The sequence below is a fragment of the Grus americana genome, chromosome 9 (assembly GCF_028858705.1).
Source record: "Grus americana isolate bGruAme1 chromosome 9, bGruAme1.mat, whole genome shotgun sequence".
Lineage (NCBI taxonomy): Eukaryota > Metazoa > Chordata > Aves > Gruiformes > Gruidae > Grus > Grus americana.
This window is the reverse complement of record NC_072860.1, coordinates 7,578,615-7,594,799: the sequence shown is the minus strand read 5'-3', so window position 1 is coordinate 7,594,799 and position 16,185 is coordinate 7,578,615. Positions and strand designations below refer to the sequence as shown.

General features: G+C 39.2%; 1 protein-coding gene across 2 annotated transcripts in view; it reads left to right on the top strand.

Moving 5' to 3' along the window:
- The window catches only part of SLC25A36 (solute carrier family 25 member 36), a 70,227-nt gene that overhangs the window by 33,426 nt on the left and 20,616 nt on the right, over positions 1 to 16,185 (top strand). Inside the window, exons 9-14 of one of the 2 annotated variants that reach the window (XR_008578212.1) lie at positions 724 to 815; positions 1,139 to 1,189; positions 6,590 to 6,802; positions 8,287 to 8,416; positions 9,229 to 9,284; positions 11,138 to 11,193. The gene's annotated coding sequence lies outside the window, so the exon portion shown is untranslated. The remainder of the gene's footprint in view (positions 1 to 723; positions 816 to 1,138; positions 1,190 to 6,589; positions 6,803 to 8,286; positions 8,417 to 9,228; positions 9,285 to 11,137; positions 11,194 to 16,185) is intronic. The other variant, XR_008578213.1, reaches the window with a different exon arrangement.

The window sequence follows — 16,185 nt, the reverse complement described above, 5'->3', positions numbered from 1 at the left end:
GCTCCTGCCTTTCCTGGCAGGAAGTGCCAGGACAGGAATCTAGTACTCATAAGCAAATTCATGCAAACAAAATGATATATTGAACTGTGGAAGATACAATGGAGAGGAGGAGGTCCTGGTTTTGTGGCTGGAATATTTCAAGGGATGTTAAGACTGGTTTCACTAACACAGAGATACTTGTTAATGATAGAATTGTGTGAAGTTAACTAGAAGCTTTCAAAGATAAGCTCCAGATGGTGAAACTTACTGCTAATTCTGGGCAGATTTCTACTCAAGGGAGTGTTTCCTCCCTTAACTGTGGCCATTTAGAAGTCAGTAGTTTTTCCTAATCCTGCTCCTGCAGCAGACAATTGGGACGAGACTGAGGATGTAAATACTGAAACTGTCTGGAGTGTAAACAAAATTGAAAGCAGTCTGTTCTGAGACTTGATCATCTATCCAAAATTCTGAAAGCACATATGCAAGTGTGGCAGAAAATATTTTAGGGATTCTGTTAATTCAGGATTGTCACTATATAATTAGAGACTAGCTAATGTAGTACCAATATTTAAAAGGGAAAACAATTGAAAGGAAACTACAGACTCATGTGTCTGTAGCAAGCAGAGCTCTAAGTACATCCCTCTTCTGCAAAGTATGTTATAGACATAAAGGTAGCTGGACAGTAAGTGAGAATTGATGATGTTAAAATAAGCTGATGATTATTTGCCATTATCTGCATTTTAGATGAAGTAAATGCAGGAGATCAATCCATACATTTTTTGTGGAACTATCTGATGTGGAGCCACAAAGGAAATCTCTAGATTATTCCAACAGGGGTAAGATCTTTAGCTAAAGAGCAAGTGTTTGCTAATGGGAACTGTTGGATTGGTGGTGAACACTACAAGTACTTGACTTCTTCAGAAGACTTTTGCAAAAACTGGTCTTGGTATTTAGTATGTCTTCCAATGGTTTTGGCAGAAAGACTTGGGCTATGTTAGTATGACTTCTGGATGATTAATTTGAAACAGTTTGCAGTCCACTAAGTTTTGAATATGATTTTTAAAAAAAGGATTGCTTTAACCATCAGAGTTAGATTAAATAACACTGCAAAATGCATATTCAATCAGTTACAAAATACTAATGAGAATTTTTGCTGTAGGCCACGAGTGTCGCTTTCTCAGTTGGAAAGGAGAGAAGAAAAAGACTCCAGGTATAGTCTGTTTAACAATGATCACTGTTACCTATTTAAATAAAAATAAAAAAAATTACAGTTCCAGGATGCTAAAGGGAAGTACGAACACCACTGTATGTACAAATCTTGGGTTGACATAACTTGGGGTACATGCACAGCTCTGGGTCGTCACAGCTATAAAGAAGAGAAGGTTATAGAAAATGATCAGGAGAAGTGTGTGTATCCTGTCAGAGCATAAAACCTGAGAGAATCTGAAAACGGGTATGATAATGTTACATAAGAAAAAACTCAGAAGGGTAAGTACTATGGGTGAAAGCATTAAGTTACAAGATCTGCTGCTACAAAATGAAGAACTATTTGCTGGCTGTTACTATATCTAGCCTGAATGTAAAAGCTTTTAATGATCAATGCAAAACAGTCTTAAATAGTAGTGAGAGCAGGAAGGAGGGCAGCACTTCAGAGTGCCTGAACAGCACATGAAAGGGATATGTCATCTGGTGACCTGTGATAGCACAGACCTAAATGATCTTTTGTGTGTTTAATGGGCTTAGGTGCTCTCTTTATGATGGAGTTAATCACCCTGTGTTCGTGGGGTGCATGTGACTTTCAGGAGGATTTATAGAAAATATGAACTAGGGGATCATCTTTTTCTCTTCTCTCCTTCTCCCTTAGAAGCAACCAATCCCAAGAACTTGTCTTTCCAACATTGCCCTTCATGTAATCTATCTTCAAGCAGTTTATCACTTTAACTGAACAGTATCATATATTTTGTTGCTGATCTGAATTTTTCCAGGTTTTAAACTGTATGTTGCTTTTCTGCAAGTGCTATATTTTTGTCAGTGTCTAAGGAATGACACTGTGGTATGCTAAGATGTTAGGAAAAATGCATTGCTTTCTCACAGAGCATGCAAGGAGTCAAATCATGACTCCAATGGGTATCAGTGAGAGCCTTGTGGATACAGATACTGGAGGGAGAGCGCACCTCTTCAGAGAAAATTCTCCCCAATTTCTCTAGTTTATCCTTTGGGTAGAAAAAGGAAGTGAATGCTGAAAAAACCAACTCTCTTCTTAGGAAGAAACACCAGTAAGCGTGAATCTCTTCCCAGAGGTGGGACATTCTGCAAGGAATTATGTGGGAAATCACAATGGTTTTCCCTAGGCCTTCCCTATTTTCAGCCATATCCAGGAGCAGGGTCTTCCAGGGAAGAAATTCGGGTTTCCTTCCTCATCCTGTGCAAGTAGCTGAAGACATGTATCATGTTACTTCTTTCACTGTCCAGAGATATTGTTTCCTACAGGAAATTATTCTTAATGATGTGCAAATAACTTTTTTCCTCTGGCTGCTGAAGGCAGGTAAGCAGAAGTTGTTTATAAGCTGGTAAATTGTCCTGATAGTTCTCAGGTGCTTTCACTCTGTCATTCCTTGAGGTATCTGTTTCCCTTTTGTCTCTTCTGAAATGTAGCTATCAGTAAAAGTTTACAGAGTTTATATTATCTTGCTCTGCCACTACAAGTGTTTCCAGGCCTTCACAGTGATTGAATGACTTGCAAGTTGCTTTGGGGAGCTCCAGCTGGATTTGTGCTGGATATGTTTAAAGACTTGGGAATATGGTTTGAATTACTTGAAACAAGAATAATCTATTATCATTCACACATTTTCCTAAGAGGCTAGTTGAGAGAAAATACTGAAAAATGACAACCATCCAGCCGTGCTTGTAGGGTGGTCCGATATTATTCCCTAATTCATTCAGGCAATAGACAAAGATTTAAAGTGCTTTCTTTGCAAAAAGTGGTATAAAAAATATTGCCCTTTCCCCATTAGAGAAGAATATCTGCCCTAGTTCCCTTACTGTTATAAACAGAGGGGACTATTGCCAAAACTTTATAGCTTGGATGTAAATGGAATATTACCTCTTGAGCAACAGCAGCATAGAGCTGTTAAAACCACACACACTGAAATGCCTTAACCACACAGGGGTGAGCCATTTTGAGCTTGCAGCTTCCCCACAGCTCACTGGGAAAGACCAAAAGACATAACCACCCCTCCTTCCCAAATACCTCAAGACAGACAACTGTTTGAGAAACTTAGAGCTGTATTCCTCCCTAGCTATGAAAGACACCTCTCATTATTCAAATGTAGAGTTGGCAACATGTGGTGGCAGTATCTGCCAAGCTTCCTGTTCCTTCCTAAAGTTGAACTAACACTGGGATTCAGCACTGTAAATCCCTTCCTAAAGAAGGATACAGGCAAAGAGACAGTATCTGGAGAAAACAGGGAGCTGCTACGGTTTCGAACTGCTTATTTGAGTCCCTGGGATGAATGAGGCTCTGAAATGAAATCTGTATTTAGTGTTACATACTATATGCATCTTACTCAATTAGATCCAGTTGTTCTAGTATGCATGTTCTGGAGAATGAGTAGAGGAACTTTCCTAATACCTGGTTTCTCCTCAGCCTTGTGTCCAAATGCAACTTGGGAGATGGAATAAAGCTGCAGCAATTCCTAGGCCTGTTTGGCACTCAATGTTGCCCCTCTTTACTGAAGCCAGATATAAAAGTAAGTTGGAGAAGGAGGTGGGTTTAAACTGTTAACAAGGAACAAAGCAACTGCCTAGCTCTCCTCCTGATTTGACTTTGCAAACCATATGTGTGGTTGTACAGTGTTTCTTTGAGTTGCAGACTTCTGGTGTTAAAAGGGGTAATGGATGGAGAAAGCAAGATTATCTAAGGACATCAGTCTTTCTACAAGAAAGCTAAAGTCAGTATTGCAAAAAAAGCTTCTATAACAGTGACATCTACAAACATTCTGAACTGGCAGACTAAACAGCATTCTTGTGACTGAGCAAGAAGCCTGGAAGTCTCTGCTAAAGGCAGGATAAGAGCAGAATGTCAGCAGAGTCACCCTGAAGAAAAGATGAGGTGGGCTATATGAAAGAGATGGCTGAATGATTTTTGTACTGAACCTAATTCACTCTTACATGAAACTAAGGTCAAGACAAAAGGGGGAAAAAAATTGAGGTATTATTCAGTGAAGCTTTGCATAAGGAAAAATGAACTATCTCCTAGCTCACTCCAGAGCAGTCAGTAGTGTTCTCTGGCTTATGACTCAGTAGGTTTAGGGATGGAGTTGTGTGTTGTTTATTTGGAAGTCAAAGAGCAAATCTGCACTGAAATGAGAATATTGCTGTAATGCAGTGGACCCTAGCATGTTGCCCAGAGCTCTTTCATGTGCAGTACATCAGTATTAGCTGTATACTGGATTGTTTGGATGAAGGCATCACTGGATAGTCTGATTAATGTTGTAGTTTTTCTTGAGCTGTGATGAATGATTGCATTCAGGCTTCAGCATGTACCAAACTTGTGCAGTATTTTGTTACAGATTTGGTGATGCTGCAGCATAACACGATAATACAGCATTAAGTCCTCAAGATATAGCATCTCTTTCCTGGAAGACTGCAAAACTTTACTTGTGCTCTTCTCCCCATGTCTGAAGTTGACTATACTACATCAAAATGATAAAGTGCAGCTTCTAATGGTTGAATTAAGAAGAATCCCTTATTTTTTCATTTTCTGTCAAAATGAAGAGTTTGGTTAACTTAGCTTTAAGTAATTTGCATGCCCAGGTTCCCTTGTACTTGATGGAACAAGATACAGAAGATGGAGGAGCCTCACCTTGCTATTCTGATACCCTTAGGAAGAGCTCATTTCTCAAAGGAGCATGTCACCCTGAAGTAACTTAGAAGCTGAAGAGCTTCCTTTGTAGCATGTGTTTGAAGCTGAGATATTCCCAGGTGTTACAGACCGGAGAGAAGAGTTATGTGAAAGCATAAGCCTTTGTAGTTGATGGATTTCAGATGGCTAAATGTCCAGTGCTGTAACTGAAGCTGGAACTTCACTGACAGACACCTTTGAAAAGTCTTATGTGCTTGACAAGTTGTTGCGATCAGCGTATCATTCAACACGAGTAGAAAGCACCACGACAGTGTAGTTGTGCAAAACCAGAGATACTGCCTTATGATGTAGTACAGGTAAAATCTACACTTAACCCCTCTTCTACTTAATCTTAAAATTCAGGGATTGAAGAAGACCTGTCTGGACACTTGATGCTATAGACTAAGAAGGACTTGGGTACACAAAGTGAGACTTAAGCACTTACGTTTTGCCAAAGACCCCTTGCTGCTTTGCCTTGAAGGTAGATGAACTGCAGAAATCCCCCAGCATTTTATTTTGCCAAACATCTGGAAATTATTCTCTGCTTATATCCACAAATGCCTCAGTGGGACAGGAACATGCAGCTCAGTCCTAAACTAAATTGAGATCCTGAAACTTGGCATTCCTTTTTTCAGGTTCCTTAAGGAGCTTGGCCTGGAAATAGGTATGAAATGAGGAATGACTGCTGCTTTCTTTACTGATATGGCTGAGGTTATTCTACTTGAGTGCATTTTTTTTTTGCTTTACAAAAATGAAATAAAGGTAAGAGCGCTCAGGAAAGGCAGAGGAGACTCAGATTCAAATTCCTTCTCTGTCTGAAGATTGTTGCCTTTCAAAAACATGCGACAGGCTTTTCCTGCTTTGGAGGAAACTTTGCTGCTTCTCTTTCCAGTTGTAAAGAATTCAGGGAACTTGGAGAAAAGAAAGGAAGGAGAGACAAGTATTGTGCTGACTGGTTCTGGCCTCTTAAGTCACTGGCAAAAATGGAGAGCAAAGAACAAAGTCATGGCTTTGCTCCTAGAGTGATTTGTCTTTTGCCATGAAGTTTATTTTCCTTCTTACGCACACTTTTTGACTTCCCTTCTCCAAAGATTTTTTGTTTTCTGCACAGCAGTGCCACTTTAGCACTGGAAGTTGAGACTGTCTCTCCAAGATAGATGAGATTATATGCATTTGAATTTCCATTAGTGAAGGCAAGACTTTGATTTGCTGTGCCACTTCCCATGGCAGAAAGCGGTCTGCCTTGCTTGGGGTTCTCTGAAAGAAAGTGTATCCAGTCTCCCAGACTGTTGTCTTGACTGGATGGATAGTGCTCTTTGTATCAATGATCTCCTAAGGCTTGGGGCTTAAGGCCTTGCCTCAGTGTTTGCTCTTCCTTTGCTCTATAAAGATATATGTGAATATTCGGAATTTTCATGGGTTTAGTCTGTTAGGACTGTGAGATCTTGTACTGTCCATACCTGTGTGCTGACTACACGGGACCCTCTGGAACTTCACTCTGAATTCACGGTCCTTTCTCAGGACAGGAAACCAGCAAAGCAGCAAACTAACCTCCTGGCACTTAAGTCCTTTACTGTACGTGATACAAGCAGTTTGTCCTTCTGTTAGCTTTGGTCAACAGTAATGTTTTGTCAAGCAGAGTTCAAGATCTTGATACTGCTATGTTTTGTCTGGTTCCTTATACTGTGGTCTTAACTACTTTTTCAGGTATAGGATATGATAAACTTCAACTAGTTGTATGTGAAAACACCAACTAAAGGGGACTCCACATAGAGAAAATACTGTATTGCAGTGGGAAAACACCAGCGCCTCGCTCAACTCTATTCTGCCAGAGCTCTCTGCCAGCATGTATTAAGGTTGTGCTGAGTGCTTAAAGCTGGCACACAACAGAAGGAAACAAGTAGGGCCAGGGAGGATATGGTAAGAATGCTACATGTGCTTTTACCTTATGCAAACCTTCATTTACTCTCTTCCTGGCATTATTGATTGATTTTATAGGTAGAAATTGGTGCAGCATGCAGGGGTGCAGCTGCATCTCTATCAACCTCTATAAAGAAATAGTTACTTGCTATCCTCAAATCAAAAAGCCTGAAAGTGCTACTGGTCAAAAAGCATTAAGACATTCGCTGTTGTTCAAGAACACACCTTTCAAAATCGAATAGCTCATGCTTTCAGATGAGCACAAATCAAATTAAAAAAAAAAAAAACAAAAAACAAACCTTACCCACTGGGGTATTTTGCAACCCATGAGAACCTTGCTGAGGAGGCCTGCTGGAGTGAATGTTGGTGATTCAGCTCCATATTATTACTTTTTCTCTTCAGTTCTACAAAAAGGACCAAGGTGACCATAACATGAGATGATTTTAAAAACTCAGTAAGTCAGAGTCTTTTATTGAATTGTGTTGAGGGAATTGGATTATGATGAATATTATTATCCTAACACTGAGGAGTATTAGTCATGGATTGGGACCTTTTTGTGTAAGCCACAGATGCACACCTTTGGAGGAATGTCTGTTGCCTTATAAGCAGGCCTCAATTAATGCGGAATATTTTAGGTTATTACTAATAGATGCAAATTAATTTTCTGCAAAGTCAATTAAGTGATATAGTAGAACTAATTCTTAATTTAGCTTCCTCTTGGTTTAGTTTTTGAAGATTTGGGAGTCTTAGTGGGAAGAAAAGCATTTCCACCTGTAATATCTGATTTTAACAGAGCCATTATTTAGCCTGTTAATTTGAAGTGTTAAAGTGGTTCACTGTGGAAAAAGCAGTGTAAGTTCAGGAGACCTAGAGGGACTAGTGAAAAGATGCCTATTTTTGTAAAAGGTCATTCTGAACTTTTGACTCTGAAAGTGGGGGCTTGTTCTTGACCTTGGGATTTCTGGTCCCTGGACTGATGGTGATTGAGAATATTGAAAACAGAGCTATAGAAAATTACCAATTTTCACTTAATATGAAAACTGATAGTTTTGCAAGTATGTGAAAATTCGATCCAGTGTACAGTTTGCTCTCTCTGCCAGCCAACACTCCCATTCGTGGTGTAAATGACTGCACTTCTCCCTCTGGGCAAAATGGTGAATTTGTTCAGGCGCAAATATGTCTTTTCATGACGAAATTTTATCCCCCTTCTATCAAAAGCAGCTTTTTATACAGTAACATGGTTTTCCCACTGTTTTTCTAGTCACAAGAATTTCTGTGCGGAAACAGTGGTATGGCCTTCTGGGAATTGCATACCAGCTAAAGCAATTCCAGTCATTGTTCTCTAAGCAGTATTTCCACCCCTCCAGGCACCCCCACTTAAACTTTTCCAGGTTAGTAGGAAGTCAGTAAGACAGAATTAATGGAGGCAAAATTACATGAATGCCTAGAAGACTAATTTACTCTGATTATTTCCTTGTTTACAGGCAATCAGAAATCTGCTAATATGAATATAAGGTATATAACAGGATGAAAAGCTCAAGACTGTGTAAGAACACTTTGAAGGTGAAGGACAATGACAGTATCATCTTACAGGCAAAATTATATGCAGCACAGGTAGGGTCACCAAGCAGTAGATCATAAATGTGTCAAAACACAAGTACCACATAAATTCATATTCATAAATAACATCTTTGCTGTCCCACAGAACTGAAAGACATATGTTTGAGCTTTCTCATCTTTTCCCTCAGTATGTGAAACATGATGGGAATTATTTTTTATTTAGGGTGACTGAGTGTAAAGATATGTGTATATATAAATCAGTAAGTTCAAGTTCTTAAGGTTGGATTTTAACTTTTTATTGAACTTTTTTATGATGGAGGGTTCATTCTGTATTAATAGTTGCTGATTGTTAATTAAGTTGACATAATCAAAAAAGCTTCATCCACATTACTGAAGAAAAGTCGTTGTAGGTACTTGGCACTAAACAGCAAGTTTTAGAATTAACAAATCAAGTGAACTATCTATTCTTCTTGCTACTGAATCAATTTGCAGAGCTGTTTGTCTAAAATATCCATGCTCTCCAGAGATGAGGGCATAAGACTCTTTCTAGAGATAAAGTTGTTTAATGTAACTATTTAATATGCAAGCATGATTCAGACTGGGAATTTTAACAAAAGGCAGCAAAGCCAAGACTAAGGTCTCAGTGGAGCTGAAGTATCAAAATAGTATGGTATTATACACTATCATGAATAGCCTGGATGGAGCTAGAATACATCAATGTATAAAGATGTTAGCACTCTTACGTGACTAATAATCATTTGGAAGCGGATGAGTGAGTTGAAAGAGAAAATCCCTTGTAGGAACCTTGATAAAGGTGCAGAAGGTAACACTTTTAGTAAAGTTTCATTGTTGATGTTTTGCTACAGGTTGATATTAAGGAGAATTTTTATAGTCAGAAAACCTAGTAGATTCTAGTAAGTCGGTAAGTTGCTTATGAGATGAAATCATCTATCACCTTGTCATAGTGTCCTCTGGCACTGCTGTTTATGTAGATCATAATACATCTCCCAAAGACTTATAAAACTTTCAGAAACGGGATGTTAATGTGTAGGTATAGTATTATCACCAAGAAACAGTGTGATTTGCAGGCCTTTTATGGTTGAGAAGTGGCCTGGGAATGGTGACTACAGACTACTTAACATTAAAAAGGTAAATAATTTGTGCAGTCCAGAAATATCCTTGCCCAGCTCTTGAAGAGGCTTGCTGCTCTGTTAGCCTGGTGTAGACCTGCGTTATTACTGTTTTCTGTGACATTTATGGAAGGGCTCAGTAGCAGCCATGGCACTCTACAGGCACATAAGAAGAAATTAGTCCCCACTAGCTGAGCAATGCAGACCAAAAGGGGATTCTTGTGTGATTAAATCCAAGTCCTTGTTATGGGAACTTGTGGCCCATAATACCGTTCATAAATCTATCAGGTTACATCTTTAAACTAATTAGGTTAGTTCTGCTGGGAGGCTGCCTCAAAACCTGACTTGCTTGTCGAAACTGTGCTCTAATTTACTGTCCTAGCAACAGTCCATATAAATTGATATAACAGTAAGTGCAGACAGCCCTCTAAAGAGTCACTTTTGTCATATGCTGTTTGTATTTGAGACCAGCAGTTTCCTTGATTTCCCTTTTTTTACTATGTTTCTGCTTTTGAGTAGGCTGGGCAAGTATCTTACATACGGAAAAGTGACTTAGGTGGTCTTGTTCTTTGGTTTGCGTAGTAATAATGCTGTCTTTAATCATTATTTTAAAATATCTCATGATATTTCTACAAACAATCTGAATCAGTCAGCTATTGTGTCTTGTAGTTAACAAATACCACAGCTGGCTCAGCTTTTAGACATCCGCAGCAATTAGCTCAGGCTGATGCTCGGGGATCGTTTTTTCTGTATCTTCTGTCTAAATGGCTGGTGTGCAGCAGTAACACATGCATTTTGTAGAAGTTTTTCTGTTGCTGAGTAGGCACTGTATTTCCTTTTGGTTATACATGAAATTATAATACCATTGAAATACAACCTTGTAATAATTTTGCTTGCATCCTTCTGTAGGCTTGATTCTGCTATCCTAACTTACCTAAATAAATATTATTCATTTGATCACATTTGATTCGGGAACACTGCTGAGGTGCTCATGCTAGCTTACCATGGCATAGTATCATCTTTGGCTTTTTTGGTAATACAGTATAAGGCTATCCTGAAATGAGTGCCAAACACTCCAGTGTTTCTCTTTCCTCATTGCTGTATGCTTACAACTGTTTCTGTAATGTTGGGGAAAACTGCCCTCATGTTATTGCATAGCATCTGTCTGACCTTCAAGACTGCAAAATTCTCGGCAGTTCGGTTGTTTAAAAGTCACGAGAGAGTCAGCACTTCCATTCCTGACTGTGCAGCTGTGCCACGTACATCAGTGTGCCTAGTAAATCATGTTGCCATCTCTGGAGAAATCAGCCATATACTGACAGGCAGCAGATATAAATAGCAATATGTGTGTAACATAAAGTGGATTCAACTGATCTGTCTGATAATAAAAGAATTCAGTGGCAGCTGGTCTTTATTACAAATTTCATCACTGTTACTGAAAAGCTAGCTTTTATCCTCCCATTTTTTCTGAGAAAGTTTTCCCTTTCCCATTACCTGCTGCTGGGAACTATGTAATTCATAAAATGGGTGACTGCACTGTATTGATTGAGGTTAATGCCAACAGAAACACACTTTTTAGTGGGGGAGTGGGGAGAAAGCACTTCCTGTAGAGTTAAATTACCAATTCTTTTTTTTTTTTAAATAGATGCAGTCTGCCTTTATCTGCACTACTGTTGATGCTGAAGAGAAATAGACTTACAGGTATTTTAGTGAACTACTTAAAAAGTGGTCTCTTACTTTTCCCTTTGACAGGAATAGCTTTCTACTCATTTCAGAAGAGCCTTCTGTAGACACTATACTTTTGTTTCTAAACTTAGGTTTCCTGGACTCACCTAGCTGAGAATTTGTTACATTCAAAAGGAATTATACATCTTGGGCTCACAAAACCTTTAAATTAGGGCCACCTTAAGTATAACTTAATTTATGCCAGCTTTCTCTGGCTATTATCTTCTGACCTGACGTAAGATACTTTTGCCCAACCGTAAGTCCCAACACTGGTAAGAGAAGGAAAGCAGATGTGAAGGCACTGCGGTTAACTGTTCTTGAGTTCTTTATTGAGGCTGCGTCCCCCCCCACCGACACTCCTAATGGCTACCTGTTTCTTTTGCTGAGGTTTCTCTTCACTGCACCACAGAAAATGGTTGAGACCTCAGTCTCATACCTGCTTGTATGTTACGAATGAGATGGAGAGCTGAGCCGTGTGTATCCTTTAGTGTGGCCAGGAGGAAGGCTGAGATGCTCCACCTTTTAGGGAAATAGAAAATGCAGTGGTTGCTCCTGCCACTCTCCATGTTGGGTGGGACTGTACAGAAGATGTGTTGAAGGGGTTTGCTGTGGTGCTCAGAGGGAGCAGCTCTACTGTGAACACTTGGAGCAAGTGGCTTGATTTGGGAGGTTTGAGCTTGGCCGGAACCTACCTCTTCCTCTCATTACACAGTTGACTTTCTAGCTTTCTAGAACTGTTGTAGACACTCTTCAACCTTCTCAGTATAAGCTGCTTATTCCCTTATATGGCTAGTTTTTAACATTTTATTTGGGAGGACATGCTGCTTCTGACAAAATAGTAGTAGAATAGGGATAAAGGATGTGGAAATCCAGATATGATCTCGAAAAATCTCTAAGTAAGGTGCTCAAAATAACTTACCTCTTATCTTGCATAAGTGAAACCATTACACTAACATGACCCAATGGGAAAAATGTTACAGATGCATGGCAGTCAAATTATAGACTTAAATGAGCCAATTCATAGATAATTTTCCTTTTTACTATTAGAATTTTGTTTGGATTATCTTTGGGATTTAGGGAATCCTATGAAACTGAGGTGAATCATTTGATGTTTACCAGTTTATGAACATTTTCACTGTGAAATCTAATTACCATACTCATGCTTTGAGTTTATTGTTGTGTTCATGATACAAAGTTAATCATTGAAAGAGTACGAAAAACAAATAAATGACAGGTTCTGTGATTCTAGTGCTGGACTGCTTTCAGTAAGGATTTTCCTTTTTTATAATTCAGTTGAGATTTTGCAGATGAAAACCTCTTGCATTTTTGCCCCCATTCCAAGACAGAGACAAAGGGATATTTTGATGTAACCAAAATTGCTTCAGGGTCTGTGATAAGTGAGTACAATGGAAATGTATCATAATCTTCACTTTCTCAAAGTAGTACACTTCAGAATAGGGCTGGCTTTTGTCTCTAGCAATACATGTCATCAGCTCTCAGCACACTTCCCCATTATGTTTCACTAGGTCAGATGCTATTTTAATGCTATGTGCTGTGCTGGAAGATTAATTTGTGTATGGTTGAGGTATTTGAGAGTAAGAAGCAATCAGAAATATTTGAAAGACATCATGCCTGGTCTTGAGATAGGACAACTTGGCAGCTTCATGGGATGGACTTACAGGCATAAGGGGAACAGCTGAATTTATTAGTTAGACCATTTATAGGCTTGCTTCCAGAACTTCGTTGGAACTGGCTTTCTTCCTAAGTCTTAGTGAAGCTATCTGATCAGCTGTATTACTTGTAAGGACTTTTATTAATAGAACTTTTGGAAACGTTTTTGGTTTCTTGTGTCAAAATGTAAAGAGCTGTCACCACAATGTAAACTATTTAAAATCACCACACAGAAATCAAATGGCTATGAAATGAAAATATAAGTAGATCCAGATAAGTACAAAACCATGTAAATTTTATTGCATCAAGCATGTTGTTCTGAAGGGGAGTTGTGAATTCAGCTTTGATATTGTCTTCTCGTAGGAGTGGCTGTGCCCTTCACAGTAATGAAGGGGCATTAACTAGATTGAAGGGAACTGGGATTTCTTTTCTTGTACAAGTGTCTCAAGATCTCCAGCTCTCTAGTTTCAGGCTTGGAGGCTGTGTTTGACCACTGTGCACACAGGTCTGACTGCTCTGGAAGAGATGTTCCTGGAGCTGACTATTCCACTGGCCTGGAAGCAGCTGTGCAGAGAGAAAGCTGTATTTGGGTGTGCTGCCTCCTGGGCCAGCTTGCAGAGACTGTTTTTCAGCATGGTCCATCTGCTTGTTACCATTCCCTATTGAAGGCAGTTTTCCTCTTAGGTGTGCTGGCACGTGCATCTAGATGAAGCTGCTTTCTGCCACAAATAATTTGAAATAATCTGTACTATGTTTTTTGTATAGTGGCTTTTTTAAATGGATCATTTTGTCAGGAAAACATTAGAGTATGATTTTGTGGTGTCACGCTGCAGCAAAAGCGCAAGGGATGGTGCAAGCAGCTGAGAAGGGATTTGTAGTAATAATGTTTCAGTGGTCCAGACAGAACTGACCACCTCCTGAGGTGTACGGCATGAGCTACCACACCTGCAGGAGGGTATCTCTTAGCCACGCTTTACTGTACATGTTGTTATGTTTTCTTTCTCCTACATAAATAGTAGTTAAATACTTGGTCCCCATTGAAAGTCATCCTGAAAGTCAGGAGATGGGTGTTTAACTTCCATTTGTGTCTTTGAAAATTTCCCCTTTTTCGCCAGTGTGCAACAGCATTAAAGTGCAGTGGGCCCAGCTAATTTTGAGATACTGAACATAAGAGAAAAATTTATGGTGTGAAAACACTGTTAAATTTTACAAACATGCTTTGCAATACAAAACTCATTCATAGCAAAGAAGTTGAATCAAAAGCTCACCACTGCCAACTAATTATTTAATGTTCTCTAGCTAATGTTGTTACGCTGCCAAAAATGTGCGCTTCCATCTCTTTTCTCGTTAGGAGGATAAGCTGATAAATCATTTTTCTGCTTGAGTTGTTTGATTTGCACTAAATTTCTTTTGTGAAACTAAATCTTTTCCCTCTCTTCATCAGCAAATTTGGAGAAATGCAAACCATCTCTCTGCTGCTGAATCTAGAAGTAAATACATTTTTAATCAAGTTTTATCACACTTTTCAAACAGAAGACATTAAAAATTTTTATTAATGTGTGAGAATCCAGAAACCTAAATGAATGTGTGACTCCTTGTCCCTGCGATGTTTTGAATATAGTGATACGAAATAAGACGGTTGTGAGGTTGCTTGCCAAAGATTTGAGAGATTTGCCTTCAGTTCACTGCTGTCATAAACCATTACAGGTCCTATGAGATTCCTGGCAAGCAGTTTTATCTTTGACCATCATCTGTAAAAAGGTTTTTCTTAAACAAGTGTCAAAAGGACAAGCACACTGGAAATCAGGTGCAGTTCAGAGGTGTTCAGATACTCAGGGTAAAGCAGGTAGTTTAAAAACCTTACACAGAGCACCCCACAATAGCACACCCCACCAGCTCAGTGTGATTTTTTTCTATATACCATTTTAAGTCAGTGGGAAGCCTGCTGTTGATGTCTGTGCAGGTAGGATTCCCCTGGAGAATTCTTCAGTTTGATCATAATGTAAATTCACACAAAATATTTGTCTCCTTGTTACAATATCCAAAAATAAGCATTTTTAGTATAAATTTATTTTTTGGATGCAGCAGCTCATAGCTATTCCATCTGGAGCTATGATTTTGTCAGCTCTTGCAAACAAAGCATATTTCAGCCTGGTTCAGGGGCTGAGAAGGGAAACCCAGGATTTAGTAAATAATGCTGTTCTGTTTCAGTGCTAAATTGTGCTTCCCTCAAAATACACAGAATATGTGTTGGATTAAATACAGTTAGAGGCTTGGTTTCCTGATGGTATGTATTCCTACGCAGGCACTTATTGTGTTGAGATCTTGATGGGATCCATGACTGACAGGTACCCCATGAGGCACTGTGGTGAAGCTTGCCAGTCAGGCTGTTCTGTGCAAGAATTTGAGAAACCCTTGCTGACCAGATTCCCAGCTTTAATTATCACTGCACACTGGATTTCTCCAGGTACAGACTAGCCTTTGTGCTAAACTCACAGGCTCTCTGGAGATCACAGATGTAAGGCGTACGTGTTACAGGCTTCTCACGTGCTATTTAAGTGGCAGCAAGGCACAACAATGCAATGGTTGTAAACAAGGGCAAATCACCTGGGGGAGGATAAGAGAAATTTTATCAAAACAGGTAGTGATCTCTTACATACACTTAGTACAGAGACAACTTGCAATTACCATTTGAAAGTAATACCACAGTTCAGCTAAAGCAAACCTGAATTTATTGAAATAGAGCTGTTTCCACAAAAATGAAGCATTTGTATTTGTTTTGTGGAGAAGTAAAGCCAGCAGGAGGCCCATTTGGGCTTAAAGTCAAGGTCTGAAATCTTCAAACTGAAGCCTCATGACAACACATTTCTGAAAATGTGTAAATAATCAATCTGTCAGATTTTTGGCAGAGCTTTTGCTTGTGTCTCCATAGTGATCCTGACAGTCTTAGTGCATGGAGCTGGTCAGTCAGGAGTAATTGAGGCATTAAACTATTGTACCCCAAGATACCTCAAATCACTCATAGCTGCATTCTTGTTGGCTAAATTTAGCAGAAAACAGGTTATGGAAATAAATGTCTACAGCCATCCTGGAAAATGGAACTAAGGGAGGGAGAGTTGGGGGGTTTGGTAGTGGTTAAAGAATTTGAAAGCAAAAGCTGGCAAAGCTGTATTAGCAGCTTGGATTTAGCAGATATATTTCAGCAAATGGATGTGTCAGTCTTCTAAATGCTAGAATTTCGTTAGGGATGGGGAGAAAAGACTCTTAAATGCTGAATTTCTGTAGACAGGGAGATGC